Here is a 15,116-nt window from a genome sequence, read left to right as displayed (position 1 = left end):
CTGACTTGTCAGTTATAAGATGTGTATGAGGCGGACTGAAGGAACCTGCTTGTCTTCCTTGTGTTACACTAATAACATTAGAGTTGGCCACTGTGGTTAGACAAAAGGCTTGTTAGAAGTGGATCGATGTTAATTGCTTTTGGAGTCTGGAGAAACTCCTCTTTAAAAAGCCCAGGGAATCACTGCAGCAACATCCTGGACTTCTCTCTTTCTGTTTTTCTTCCCCTCCTCTCTCTTTCTCCCACACTCTCTCTCCTTCCTCTCTCTCTTCCTCTCTCTCTCTCCTTCTATCTCTATCTCTCTCTATCTCTCTTTCCCCCTCTCTCTCTCCCTCTCTCTTTCTCTCTGGGGATTTGAGTGCACACCTTTTCTCTCTCCAATCCTTTCCCCTCTTCTTCTTTTGTTTGAACTTCCTCTGCCAGAGATCAAAGGGCTCCCTTCATCTATCCCCCTTCTGTTTCTCTTTCCAAGCCCTCCTTCCTCTCTCTCTCTCTCTCTCTCTCTCTCTCTCTCTCTCTCTCTCTCTCTCTCTCTCTCTCTCTTTGAGCTTCTTCTCTCTCACACTTCAGACTGTGACAGAGCATTTCCCCTATTTGTTATCTGTTATTTGGCAACCGTAAAGTGCCTCCGCTGTAAAAACCTAAATGCGATTTTATTAGAGTAGTGTCAACTTAAAACATTTAAAAAGAGGCATAGTTCCATTTAAAAGAGTAAAAGGATAGTTAGGTTGATCGGTTAAAGACCAGTGAATACTTCAGTATATTATAGGGGTTAGAAATCTCAGGCCATTTGAAGAGATATGAATTCCTTATAATCACCCACAAGACTATAAAAGTTCTGGAGTCTAAACCAAAGTCTGTATTTCAAGACATATACTGTATATTTTTGATAATCCAGTGAGTTTGAAGCATGGCATTGCCAAGGTAGGAAACCCTACCTTGCATCTTCATTTGGAAAGTATTCAAACTCTCCATACTTACATCAATGCAGCTTAAAGTAGCATATTATGTTTTCTGTTTAAAAGAAGATGGAACATGGAGAATACTTCTGACTGCTCAGATTGTGCTAGGTAAAACCGTATACTCCCTGAGTGATCAGAGATACAGAACAACAGAGCGAAGATCGGATACATTGATCAACAAAGACAGCGGGGAGACTGGATATTCATGAGCAGGAGGAGAGACGAGAAAGACCATGAGTCACAGAGGAAGTCGAGATCTGGCAGAGGAGGAGAGTCACCACGGGATGAGCAACAAGGTCATGAAAAGAACAAATTAAAGGACGAGCGGAAAAGCAATTTCAGATTTTACGCCGCATTTAAATAATCAGGCATTACATGTGTACCCTGGAAGTATTGTGCTCGACGGGAGCCCTTTGACAGAAAATCGGCTAAATTACACACATGACCTCAATCGATGAATTTGCGGATGAGTGTGTATCCAGCTGAAAGTTCTCGTTCTCGGGGCAGTGAATCATTCCCTTGAAGTGTCTCTAAAAATAGCTGGAGGCAACGATAGCGTCTTGTCATCATGTTGCAGGTCACTGCCCTGGTGCAAATTCCAACTTCCGAATCGAGACCGAATTCGGCTTCAGTTTCCACATTTGGGGATGGTCTGTTTTCAGTGCCAAGCTGGTCCACCAGTAGGGCATGGTCTTACTAGCAGGGTTAATTACTCAAACATTTATCGCCAGCTTGACCATCACCAACTCAGCTTCAAACCAGCTGGACCAGGTTCAGACCAGCTGGACCAGGTTCATACCAGCCGGACTAGGTTCAAACCAACCAGACCAGCTTCTTACCAACCAGACCAGGTTCAAACCAGCCAGACCAGGTTCAAACCAGCTGGACCAGGCTCAAACCGGCAGTTGACCCAGATTCAAAAGTCCAGAAACCAATAAATGGATAAATATTTACATAATAATAATTTTCTCCCTCACATTTCATTTATTAATCAGCCCACGAATTAGGCTATCACTGTTGTTATAAATTATAAATATCGACTAGTTTATGCCTTTTTATTATTGTGGGTCATTCTGCTGCTGTGATATCAGAATTTGATACTGGATAATTTATTGCACTACATAAACTGAACTGAAGTTTGGAAAAAATCCCAGTACTGTACCAAACACCAGAGAAAAGCTTTTGGCTATGACTGATTTTACTAATTTGGTGAGATTTCCTTTTGGTCATGCTTGTCATGCTAAACCATAATTTGAAAATCTAAGTAAACCATAAACAAATATCTGAGATGGAGTTCAGTATTGGATTAGCACTGGGGGTTTCATTGGGTAAGATACTGTAGTACTATAGTGTAGGCCCTGTGTTCTTGCAAGATCATTGTGATACACATACTTTAAGCTTCCTTGTAATGTGGCTCAGTCTTCATGTAATTGAGACAAACATAGCTGTATAATTTTATCTGTAAAAATAAAAGTCAGCTGTAAAATTAAACAACAGAATATCTAGGTAGCTTTCCAAGTCAATCATGCTACAAAGGCAATCTGTCTTTTATATTATATTATATATATATATTCATATATTAGCTCTTTGCCATAATACTATTAGACCTCTAATGCTATAGCTCGATGTTGCTTGTTTGACTAACAAGATTGAGCTGGCACATCATTGTCCACGCAAGCTAAATTTGCCAAGAAATTCCATAGGGAATGTCAATTGTAGCTGTGTGTCCTGCCATTCTGAAAAATTAATGCTTGCGTTACTTTGCAAGAACATAAGGATATAACAAGAACAGCCCATTCAGGCTCCCCGTTTATGTAAAAGACTAGAGAGCATCCAGTGCCGCATGAAGTCAATCTGGACTCCCCTGGGGCCTCTCCTTCTGCTACAAGACCTGGAAAACTATTCCACATGCTGTGCGCACGTGTGTGTGGTACGCGCGTGTGTGTGTCTGTGCGTGTGTGTGCGCTGTTTTTGACATTTGAGATATTACCGCAGCAGTATAGTGCATTCCATTGCACTTTCGCCCCTTCAGTTTCCACACATCCGTAATTGCCTCAGCTATTCCATTATCTAATTATTTAGGCACTCACCAGAACATTTAAATAATTGATTGTATATTTCTCAGCCGGCTTGTCACGTCTTCGGAGGATGTGCCGGGGCAAGTTTAAAATGGCCGACGGGTCTCGAAAACGACGGCTGAACCCGAGCGGCCCTTCGGTTCCCCTGAGCATGTCAGATTTGGCAGTCGGAAGAGGAGCGAGAACAGGTCACCCCGACCCTTCCTGCGGTTTGAATGCACCCTCAGCCCGCTGCATTGTCCATTTCAACACCTACCATGGTCACAAGAGACCCGTCTCTCCTGTCTCCATTCTGTCACCGCCTCCTCATGTTACTGGAGAACGACAGAGAAAAAACTGAATTATCCCTTCTAATGGACCAGACCCCAACCAAGTTGAAACTACAGTTCGGGTGCAAAATTCTGTTTTTGAGGGCCGGCTGAGATGTTTGGAGGTTTTTCTTTTCACCAATTACTCCGGATCAGTTCCCTATTATTTAGCTATACCCACCAATGCCAGATTAGAGCATGATGCAGTCTTTCATACATGGATACAAAGATTACCTTCAGCTGCCATTCATGGGCTTTTCAAAGGAAGGTAACTTTGAGACTTTGAGATCGCGTAAATGATCGAGGCTGAGTAGATAAGAAAGAGCAGCTGTTCCAGGCACCTCCCAATGTACCTTTCCGTTTTCTATAGCCGTACGGATAAATGCTTATTAACAGATGCGGAAAATGAAGCACTTTCTTGATAAGATCAGGCAGTCCTTCAGCCGAAGCCTGACATCAAAGGGCTAATAAGGCGTAATACCTGGTGCCGCTGTGTGTCCATCAAAGTAACGGACAGCTTTAATTGTTTAATTTGAGTTGGGGGGGATAACAAGGCCAGAAGTGATACTCCAGGGGGAGGAGGTGGAGTGCGAGTTTCAATTATAACCCAGTGCAGCGGGACGGGGAAGAGTGACAGAGAGGAGGGATACGTACGCTCCTGCTTTACACCTGCCACTCAAAGATAAATTAACATTTATACTGTTGCCAAAGCCCATGATTAAAAAAATAGGAGGCAATGCGATCTCCATCACAACACCCCACAACACCCCCCCCCCCCCCCCCCCCACACCCCCACACCCCAGAGTGTGCAGTTATTAATATCTGCATGAGGAGGCTGACAGCAGAAATGAATAGCAGGGCATTTGGGTACAGCAACAATCTTTTATTTCGCGACGAGATTGTCAAGGGGTGGAAAACAATAGGCACAAATGAGCTCGGTTCCAGCCTAGTGTCCCTGCAGGAGAATGTACTGCGGCCCCCCAAGGGGGTTGCAGGTTACAGTGTACCTTCCCTGTCAGAGAAGGTAGAGGAGGCCCCCCGTGGGGATTTGAAGTGCGTCTTGCAGTTTCCACACACTGCACTGCCTTTTCGCGGCTTAACGTGAAACTGGGACTTTCAGAAGAGAACGCGGAGCCATAGTGGCTCTCCCACTGGAGCCGTGGAGGTACTTTAAAGTGTCTGTGACAATATGGGAGCTGATTGGCACAGTGGGGGTGGGGGGCACAGAGCTTGGCATTTTGAGATAAACAGACCTGGAAAATAAACATGGGAAGGGGTTTTGGCTGTGGGAGAACGAGGATGGATATCGTCGGTCTTGTCTTTTGTGCTCTGTTTTTGAGATAAAACATGAAGCGGGGCATCCTTTTTCCCTTGAATTTCAGTCCCCAGAAGGACAGAAACGGGGAGGCAGATATTGGCACTGCGGGGAACCCTGGCCCTCTTTAAAGTCAGTATGGTGCCGAACGGCTGCCCCCGTTGGGAGCGCTGAGGTCGAAGGGGAGCACTGATAACGCCTCCAGACTTAAGGGAACCGCGTGGTTTAGGAATGTACCTTTACCTGCAGGACTGCAGCTGGACCCGCTGAGGTAAATGCAGAGATGGACACTGCAGACATTCACAGCGTCAAGTTTAGGGTACTTCTGGGGACATCTGTAGCTCAGTGGGTGGAGCATAATTGGGAAGCCACCCCCACCCCCCCCTCACCCTTGTGCCTGATGAGGCTGAACAGTTCTCAGTGTGACGGCTCATCACCACCTCAGCGTCTGCTTCATCTCTGCTCTCTGCTCTTCAGACGGATTTCACTGAACCCGATTGGCCCTTTTCCACCACAGGAACCATTTCCAGAATTCAGGAACTTTTCCAGAACTCTGGAAACTCTGGTTTTCCACTTCCAAGAAACTGTGCCGACTTTGTTTCTATACCCCTTTCTACCTGCTGGTGTAGACAGGTCGTACTTTTCAATGGCCTGTGAAGTACTGGGGTAGAGTTTGCAATACATAACAGTACTGATTGCTCAAACGCAATGTTCATGAGAATCGGCAAGCAGACATTTTTGAATGTTGGCAACAGAAAAAAAAACATTTAGCAGTGGCAAGAGGGAGAGCCAGTCTTCAAACAAAGGTAAAATGGAAATGGCATGACAAAACCAACAAAAATCATGGACGAACGATGAGGTGCAAGCCTTTAATCAGTGTCTGGTCAGAGGACGACGTATCATTCAGACACAAGGCAGACAGCTCTCCCTCTGGTGATGTTTGGGTATGCCCTCCACGCTGGGTTATCCCATCCTTGTTACAGATAGTACCTGATCCACGTTCATTTGATATCATGCAGCTGCCAGTGCTAGTGTGTGCATGCTGAAGGCACAAACATGGCTGAACGTGGCAGGAGAGAGGTATACACTTAGCAAACGGCAAACAGTGACAGTCTATGCATGCGCCATTGCTGGTTATCCCCCTCCTGATATTTGCTCCATCCTAAATGTGTCTGCGGAGTGTCTATATGTAAATGTGTCTGTGGTCCGGCTCAGGAGATGGCTGTATTTCCCCCTGCACTCTCCTTTAATAATCCCACGCTGCATTTCCTCTGGGGTGATATTATTTCCAGCTGAAATGTCCAGATAGCCCAATAGCAGCCGAGTGTCAGAGAGCCTGCCTGCTGTGAGCCGGCCTAAGCTCTCGCTGGTGGCCCGGGGGGGATCTGATACCTTAATGACCGCGGATATAAGGAGACGCAGTTCCTGAGCGAGCCCCTCCCTCGCATTGTTTCTCCCCGATAAGCTGAGATAAACCGGCCATAGTCATGTATAACCATGTCTCTTTACCATCTCGGTAATTCGTTTTGAACTGAATCGCCGTGCTCTGCTAATCCTTTCTTATTAGCTTGGTTGTAGTGGGGTCAGAGGGGCCTGCTCTGCTGCACTGTCGTGTACAAATGAGGAATGAAAATTTATATGAGATGGGACATGAAATCGTTTGGAGCCCTCTTTTTCCGTTTCTCTGGTATGCACTGGGATGAGAGAGGGGGAGAGGGGGCGCAGAAGGATTGTAAATCCAGGGAGGGTTATTAAAGTAGCAGCGTGTTTCTGATAGGCGATTGTATTAGCGCCGACCGCCTGTCGTCTTTATGAGGAGGTGCTAATGCGGACTGCGGTGAGGCTAACGTGCCAGGCGGGAGAGCTAAGGGCTTTCCGCTTCAATCCAGGTACAGGTCGTCGGACCGGCCAGGATGTTTAAATGGAAATTTACGTTCAGGCGTTTAACAGAAGCACTTAAACAGCCTACGCTTTTTTAAAACATACACTCCATTTGTGCAGATTTACTGATGCAACTCAGGTTAAGTAACTCGCTCAAGGGTTCCAAGCCTAGTTGCCTGGCCATTATGCTATACTGCCGCTCTGGTCTGGGGCAAAGCACTAAAACTGCATCAGAGCTAATGGACAGAGTTAAACAAGGTGCAGCTCTCGGAGTGCTTTACTCTGAGTGTACGTGCAGTGGATGGCACTCATGTCTGTTTGGAGCTCAACTCTGCCCTGACACCCAGCTCATTCATAAGCAATGCAATCCTATACTGACCTCAGTCAAATACGTAGTTGTTTAAGGTTCAAATACTTTTCTATGCTTTACTGAGCTTGCTTGGAGCCTATGAAATACTGCAATCCGCACCTCGGTTGGCTCAATTGCATCAGGCAAGATCAATTGAACCCAGAAATGTATTTGAATCCAAAACGACTACGTATTTGACCAAAGTCTGATCCCATATGAACAGATCTATGGTATGGCAGTTAGTTACATAATGTAGAGTGATATAGCCTACGCATGGGGCAGAAGGGGGTTGGTATTGTCCACTGGCCACATAAACGGCCGGCTCTATTTTGGTACACGGAGATAAGCATGAGATGGAGGGTGTGGGGGTCAGCTGATAAATAAATTACTGTTATGGAAGGAAGGAATGAGTTTTATGCTGGTCCAGCACACCAGAGCATGCTGTACTGTTGCTTCATCTCTGTTTGCGTGGGTATTTGGAGACCTGTGCTTCAATCCTTGTGCCTCTCATCTACTGAAAACTCCTGGGAGACATTTTTACCATCTCTCGAAGACTAAATTCCGGAAACCTGCTAAAGTCTTGTCCACAGCAGCACCTGCCCCTGCCCCATGTCTCTCATACACCTGAAATCTGTGTTTTTCCTGCGCCCCTTCATTAGAACTGTGCCCTGTGTCCGTGGCTCTGCATTTCAAACAGGCTGCCTCTCTTTTCTCACGAAAAAACCCTTCCAAACATCTTGACCTGGTGAAATGACACATTATACAGCACAGTCGAGGTGCTGTTCTAAAATGACTGTTGCTTGCTTTTACAGGAAAAGTTAGAAGCTCTAAAAGTGCACGACTCTTTGCTGAAAGATCTGCCCCTCCCTCTTTAGCTAGGACACTGTTTTCTCAAGCAGCTTGTTGTTGTTATTGTTGTTGTTTTTCTTCAGTAGTGGTGTCTGTCTTCTGTTTTGACCAAATTTCTACCGAATTTTTTCGCAGCTGTGTCTCTGCTGATAATTTATTTGGTTGGCACACACTGCATGGGGCTCATTTGCATATCCGTTTAAACCTCACGTTTGAAAATCTTCAATGGCAGCTTTATCACCCCAAAAAGAAATGAGTCTTTTTTTTTTTTTTGCTAAGAGTTTAAAGCCGGACAGAGCAGTGTTGCTTTGGCATCACAAGGCTTTGCTGCTGTTTGGCAGTGCTGTGTTGGGCCTCACAAATGTTCACAGAAGATATGTTCAGTTGTTTAACTGTAACTCATGGCTTCACCAGCAATACTATATCAGATAGATAGATTAGTTTTCTGTATATGGTGCTTTTCTCACACTCAAAGCGCTTTACAGTGATTAGGACGATACACGCCTCAACCACCACCGATGTATAGCACCCACCCGGGCGATGCCATTTTGCACCAAAACGCTCACCACACATCAGCTGAGGTGGAAAAGGAGAGGACATTTTTTTTGCCAATGAAATCAGGGGGTGATTAGGTGGCAGGCTGAAAGAGCCAGGTTTGGGAATTTAGCCAGGAAAAATGATGTGATTAATATTTTGTTGATGAAATATTTAAGAGCAGAAAGTTGCCATGAAATGCTGAAACCGTTCAACCTTTTCGTGCACCCTTATTTTAGGCGGGTTCCCCTGCAGGCTGGTCCACCTGGTGGGAGTTGAAGCTCACCTGTGTCTTTCCTTTGTCTCAAGTCTCATTCACCGCTCCTCGTGACTAGCGTCCCTCGGTGGTTGTAGTCAGGGTTATGGATTGTCATGGAAGAGCCAATTATTATCTTCTCTGAACTGCCATTATGTCAGGCTCTTGTAGATACTGTATCACAGTGATATATTTAGCCACATCTTCAACCTCGGGGCATCATAGTTCATTTGAGACAAAGTCAATGCCACATATATTCCTCAGCCTACGGTATATCTCTATCTTCTGTGAGCTACTTCTTCTTCCTCTTCATGTGTATTCATGTGTCATATTTGATCTAAAAAACCACAAAAAGATGTTTTATTTCTTTATTTTGCACCCCCCCCCCCCCCCCCCTTTAATTGATGGAACAGAGCGTTCTTTATAAATAGATGGTTATTTGTGTGTATTGGTGCCGCATGTGTGAGCAAAGTGAAATTGTTTCGATGATAAGTTTGCACACAAAGACAGTCTCACTTCGCGATGTCAGCGGAGACAGTGATGTTCAGTGGCCTTTCGGCCTCTTCTGCGTGTTCCTCAGAGCTGTTGTCATGTCGTCTCCCATTATGCTCATTGTGTGGGCTTTCCAACGTGGGGGTGGGGAAATGGGTATTGAAACACAAAGCACAGAGCATAAAATGATAAACACAAAACATAAAAGCAAAATCATAAATAATGCAACTCTCCATTAGTGACTTTATGGTCTTTATTTAATAACTGAGAAAAGCACTGGCAATCAGTGCTGCAACATCTTGGTCTTCTTTTTCTTCCTCTCCCTCTCCCTCTCCCTCCTTCTCCCTCTCTCTCCCTCTCTCTCTCTCTCTCTCGTTCTCTTTGTTTTTTTTTCTTCTATTGGCAGTGTAATCATTTCCCATTACTGGTGACACCTGACCTGTGTCCACATGGGGGGTTCAGGTGCAGCGCAGGGTTATAGTCAAGGATAATATTTCTCTCTCATTCTTGAAAGAATATTGTTTTTTATTCTTCTTCACCTCATAACTGTAAAATTGTACTAGTACCATTTCACATTAGAGGAGCGCAATGAGATGTGTGTTCCAGCCTGACAGTGTGATACAGTTTTAGTGTGTATTACATGAGAAGGAAGCTAGGTAGCTTAGCATTGTTGTGTTGACAGTGGTGATGACAGTTGAGAAAAGCCAGATAAGTTTCTCCTAGTCTGTGTTGTGAAGAACCGGTCATTGTCTGGTTCTTCCGTAGATGTTATTACGACTAATCTAAAGATTCACCTTCTTTATTTGATTTGTCCGGCCATAACTCAACATGTTTCAGAGTTCTGTATTGTTCAGCATGGCATGGTCTTCTTCTGTCCTTTTCATTTCTATCAGGCACTCAGAACGGTGGATCCAATAGCGAGACCACAATGAAATTTCTTTAGAAAATAAGGTCTTTATTTTCTCAGGGTAGGTTGGTACAGCGAGGGTCGATAGCCAGCAAACAGTTATAGCAGGGATAGGGCAGTTCGTAAGCGATAGTCCAGGCAAAGTGTCAGATCTCTAGCAAACAGATGTATTGACGATAATCCGAAGAATAGTCGCGGTCACAGGCAAAAGCAAACGGGCTAATTAAACAGAAACACAATCCAGAAACGAAAGTCGAAACAGAAATAGGCCGAAAAACTACGGGTCAGAACAAGGCAGAAGGAATAAGCTAAACTCGATGGTCAGGGCCGAAACAGGTCAAAACAGGTATCAATACGAAAACGCTGGACAGTATGAAATAAACACATAACAATCTGGCAACTAACTGCACAAACAGAGGGGTTTTTATACACAGGTAACAAGAGGGAATGGGAATCAGGTGGGGAAACAATCAGGGAGTGAAACTGGTGAAACGAATGAATGAAGTGAGAGGGAGACACGCAGGTAACAAAAACACGAAAACGCTAACAACATAGGCAGAATACAGGATATGAAAAACACGAAACCTAACAAATTTCCTGTCATGTGTTAGGCTTTCATTGTAAACCTGCAGAAATAACATATCCTTAACTGGCCTTACCTGGTTAAATAAATGGGATAATTGTGTCCAAACCCCATAGAATGCACCTGTCAGCACATGTAATAATGGTCATAATAAAAAGAAGAGATTTAAAAGTACCTTTCAGCATATTTCCAAGTAGCTTCAAATGCTCAAAATAGCAATAAAATGAAAAAAAAGAATCAGTTCAAAAAATGAAGCAGCAAAAAGTGATGGCAATATAAAGGGAAATAAAGCAAAGCAAAGCTGGGGCAGTCAGGGCTAATGGAGCTTAGCAGTACAGTAGAAATGGCTTTTCAGGAGCCTCATAAAATAAAATGGCTGACAGATTGCTGGCAGTATAAAGCTCCACCACACGTTTACACACAGGGAGATACACCGCACGTTTACACCCAGGAGGCTACACCATACGTTTACACCCAGGAGACTACACCACACATTTACACCCAGGAGACCACACCACACATTTACACCCAGGAGACTACACCACACATTTGCACACACATTTACACACAGGAGACTACACCACACATTTACACTCACATTTACACCCAGGAGACTACACCACACATTTACACCCAGGAGACTACACCACACATTTGCACACACATTTACACACAGGAGACTACACCACACATTTACACCCAGGAGGATACGCCACACATTTACACACAGGAGGATGCACCACACATTTACTCACAAGAGGCTACACCACACGTTTACACACAAGAGGCTACACCACACGTTTACACACAAGAGGCTACACCACACATTTACGCACACATTTACACCCAGGAGACTACACCACACGTTTACACACACGTTTACACACAAGAGGCTACACCACACGTTTACATACAAGAGGCTACACCACACATTTACGCACACATTTACACCCAGGAGACTACACCACACTTTTACACCCAGGACACTACACCACACGTTTACACACACGTTTACACACAAGAGGCTACACCACACGTTTACACACAAGAGGCTACACCACACATTTATGCACACATTTACACCCAGGAGACTACACCACACGTTTACACCCAGGACACTACACCACACGTTTACACACAGGGGGATACACCACACATTTACACACAGGAGGCTACACCACACATTTACACACAGGAGGCTACACCACACATTTACACACAGGAGGCTACACCGCACGTTTACACACACATTTACACACAAGGGGCTACACCACACGTTTACACACACATTTACACACAAGAGACTACACCACATGTTTACACACATTTACACACAAGAGACTACATCACACATTTACACACACATTTACACACAAGAGGTTACACCACACGTTTACACACACATTTACACACTGGAGGCTACACCAGGGATTCCAGCCAGACAGTAGGTGCCCCTGCTATGTGAGTGATGCTGTGACAGGTACAGCTGTGATGGAGTGTCTGAGTGTGTAAGTGAATGAGTGACTGTGTGAGGAAGGGAGAGGGAATTCCAGAGTTTCATTAAATTTTCATCACCGTTCAGCACTGGCTATCGCCTCTGTTTGACACCCACGCCTCCTTGGCAGGGAGAGGGCAATCGTCCTTCCTGGGGGGCAGTTACAGATCGTTCTATGAATCTTTCATCACTTGGACCCCACTGCACTGTGGATGTCAATGCTGCCAACTCACCCCCCCCCCATAGCATAGCAGCATGTGTATATTTTAAGCATGTCTTTGAATTATTGATCAGTTTATGCAACAATGTCAATGACGTCGGAAGTCGTAACAGCACGTAAGAAGTATTGTGTAAGAGATCCAGGTGTGAGGAACAAAATTTACTGTTATATTCTGCTTGAAATATTTGCACAGTTTTTTATATATATATAAAAAAAAACACACTTTATGAAAATTCTGATGACACCTGTGGAGTTCAGATATGCAAGTCAGTGAGCATGTGATTGTTGACTACGGAAGGCAACATCACCCCTGCAGTTTCATGTTCATAGTATTAGTCCCCTTGGCTGGAGCTTTTGGTATTTGGCTCAGTGACCTAATTGTATCTCTTCCTCTATGGCTGGCAAAGAACATAATTTGGGAAAAATGCAGTCGACCTATTCCCCTGCCAGAAGAGACAATTTCTTCTCATTAAATGAAGAATTTGGCATCGAATCCTGCCAATTGTACACAAACAATCTGAGAATGTCCTCACTTGGCCCTGCTGTTGTAACAGCATTGACGACCGCTACCAGCCAAGCCGACTAAATCACTGTTTCTTAATGTGAGGCATGTACAGCCAGGCCAACGGACAGAAAACACCTCCACAGCCTTGATGACTGCAGTCTTTCAAATTTCAAAAGCTGTTGTCGGGTGTTCAGGCCATTTTACCAGGATAAAATAAAGTGCTGTTAGCATGTATTCTGCCTGCTGCCTTGGTCTGAAACAGCGAAATGGTATGAAATGGGTTGGAATTCGTGAGGTTTGCTGCTGCAGGATTAAAAGAAGACGCGTGCTGCCTGCTGATATGAGGTGCTATTTGGCTGGTGTGAAAACGTACCCCAAGTCATTTATTGAGCTGTCTGTATTTGTAGGTCAGAGCATTTCCCATTTTGTGTAATATTCAACGGACAGGGGCTCTTACATTCACTTCTGTCAGCAGTTTGGTTGAAGCCATTTTCATCACAGCCTGCAGCCTGTAAGAAATTAATCTGTTCTTGTGATATGCAATGTTGTGAGATTTTTATACAGGAAATATGTTGTCAGAATACAGTCCAATATTTCAGGAGAGCCATTAGTATGGTACAATGGCAGTTTAGACTCGGCTGGGTTTTTCTACCTGCATGTTTTTTCTATAACATGCGTTTCCTGTAATAAAGTGGAAAGGCTGAATAGAGGTTGGCAAATGGGACGGAAGTGTTGGATAAGGGTGGTATTTTAGTTTTATCTGGTCCAAGAGTCCCTGCGCACTTTAGCAACGCAAACAGCCCTCCTCCAGAAACATGACCTTGTGAATAATTGAGGGGGTGTGTGGACTGGCCTGACGTTAGTAGGTCAGCGAGTCGGGGGAACCCCCAGGGGGCAGAGTGTCCCTTCCCTGGTGCATGCTGGGAATTCAGAGGGAGATAATTTCTTTTTTTGGGGGGAATTTCTGGTGTCTGTAAGAACTGCAACATTTTGTCAGAGAACAAAGGGGATGTTTTGTGATTATGGATATAGAGTCTGCTTGGACAACACTCTAAGTGCGGAGACGCTTTAATAGTGGTGTTTCAGAACCAATCATACAGGATATGACATCATACCCCCCGGGGTGATTTCATTTAAATGCACCTTGTTAACTGATTTTTCGATAAGATCGTTTTCCCTGTTTCGCTGACCGCGGTGAAATGATGTGTTTGGGTGGAGGAAAGAGGAGCTCCCCACCTCCCCTCCTCCTCCTCCTCCTCCCGACGGACCCCCATCCCTGGCCCCCAGCCTTCAGCGCAGACAGGGGCTAAGTGGAGTGATGGAGGAGGGCTGCATCTGAGCTCCATTACTCCCTCTCGCTCCCCCGCTTTACGCCTCTCAGCCTGGGGCAGAGCAGCTCCGGGAGCAGGGCCCCGCGCTCGGAGGGAGGCTGCGCGGTCTGGCGAATAGCCGTTTCTTTAGTCGCTCCGCGGGGGAATGAAATGGCCGGGGGAGTCGCGGCTCGCCGCTGAATTGAGAAACTGAAATAGCCACTTTACAGGACCCATAAACACGGGGGCACGGGCTGCTGCCAGCTCCTCCTTCTGAAGGGCCCATAAAAATCAGCATAATATTTCAATTTAGTCCCCGTATTAGGCTGAGCGCGTGACTGAGAGAAGAGAGTTAAAATGAGATTAGTAGTATTGATCTTCCTGGGGTTAAGCACCAGCAACTCCTTATCTCTTCACTGTGGGCATGATGGGATTGAGAGAGAGAGAGAGAGGAGGACAGGGAGAGGAAGAGAGGAGTGGAGAAGAAGGAGAGGGAGACGGTTAAGCTCGGTTCCTTGCTGGCCCCTTCTGTCATTGTGCCTGGTAGCATACCGCTGAACTCCAGCCGAGTTTCTGCAGGACGTTGGATGGAGACAGAATGGTTTCGGGGGGGGTGTAGTATTCGCCCCGTGACCCCTCCCGTCACGCGGCTCGCCGCGGAGGTCTGAGCGTGTCAGAGCTGCTGCCCCTGCGGTGGCCGACAGGGGAAATTGGCACCATTAATATTTGAGTGGCTGTTGCCATGCAGTGGCTGTTTACTGACCAGAACGCACTCAGGGGGATCCCGGGAACATCCAGCAGCAGGGTGCTGTCAATCACGCCCTCGCTCCCTTCCTAACGCACTCCCTCCCCTCCCCTTTCAGTGCTGGATAACTGAGCTTCTGCCGTCTATTCACTGACTCAGTCTTACTCCTTTGTTTCATGTCCTACACTCTTAGAAAGAAGGTGCGATGCCGAAAAAGATACAATTGCTTGCCGCTGGTACCCTATAGGTGCATAATGTTGTACCCCTAGCCAATACCAATAACTAATTTATACCTTTTTTGATTGGAAAAAGGACACATTTGTACCCA

General features: G+C 45.4%; 1 protein-coding gene across 1 annotated transcript in view; it reads left to right on the top strand.

The window, feature by feature from the left end:
* The window catches only part of gpc3 (glypican 3), an 89,237-nt gene that overhangs the window by 10,738 nt on the left and 63,383 nt on the right, over positions 1 to 15,116 (top strand). The gene's annotated exons all lie outside the window — the stretch shown is intronic.

The sequence above is a fragment of the Conger conger genome, chromosome 3 (genome assembly GCF_963514075.1).
Source record: "Conger conger chromosome 3, fConCon1.1, whole genome shotgun sequence".
Lineage (NCBI taxonomy): Eukaryota > Metazoa > Chordata > Actinopteri > Anguilliformes > Congridae > Conger > Conger conger.
Note: the sequence above shows the minus strand (reverse complement) of the source record. Positions and strands in the feature narration are given on the sequence as shown.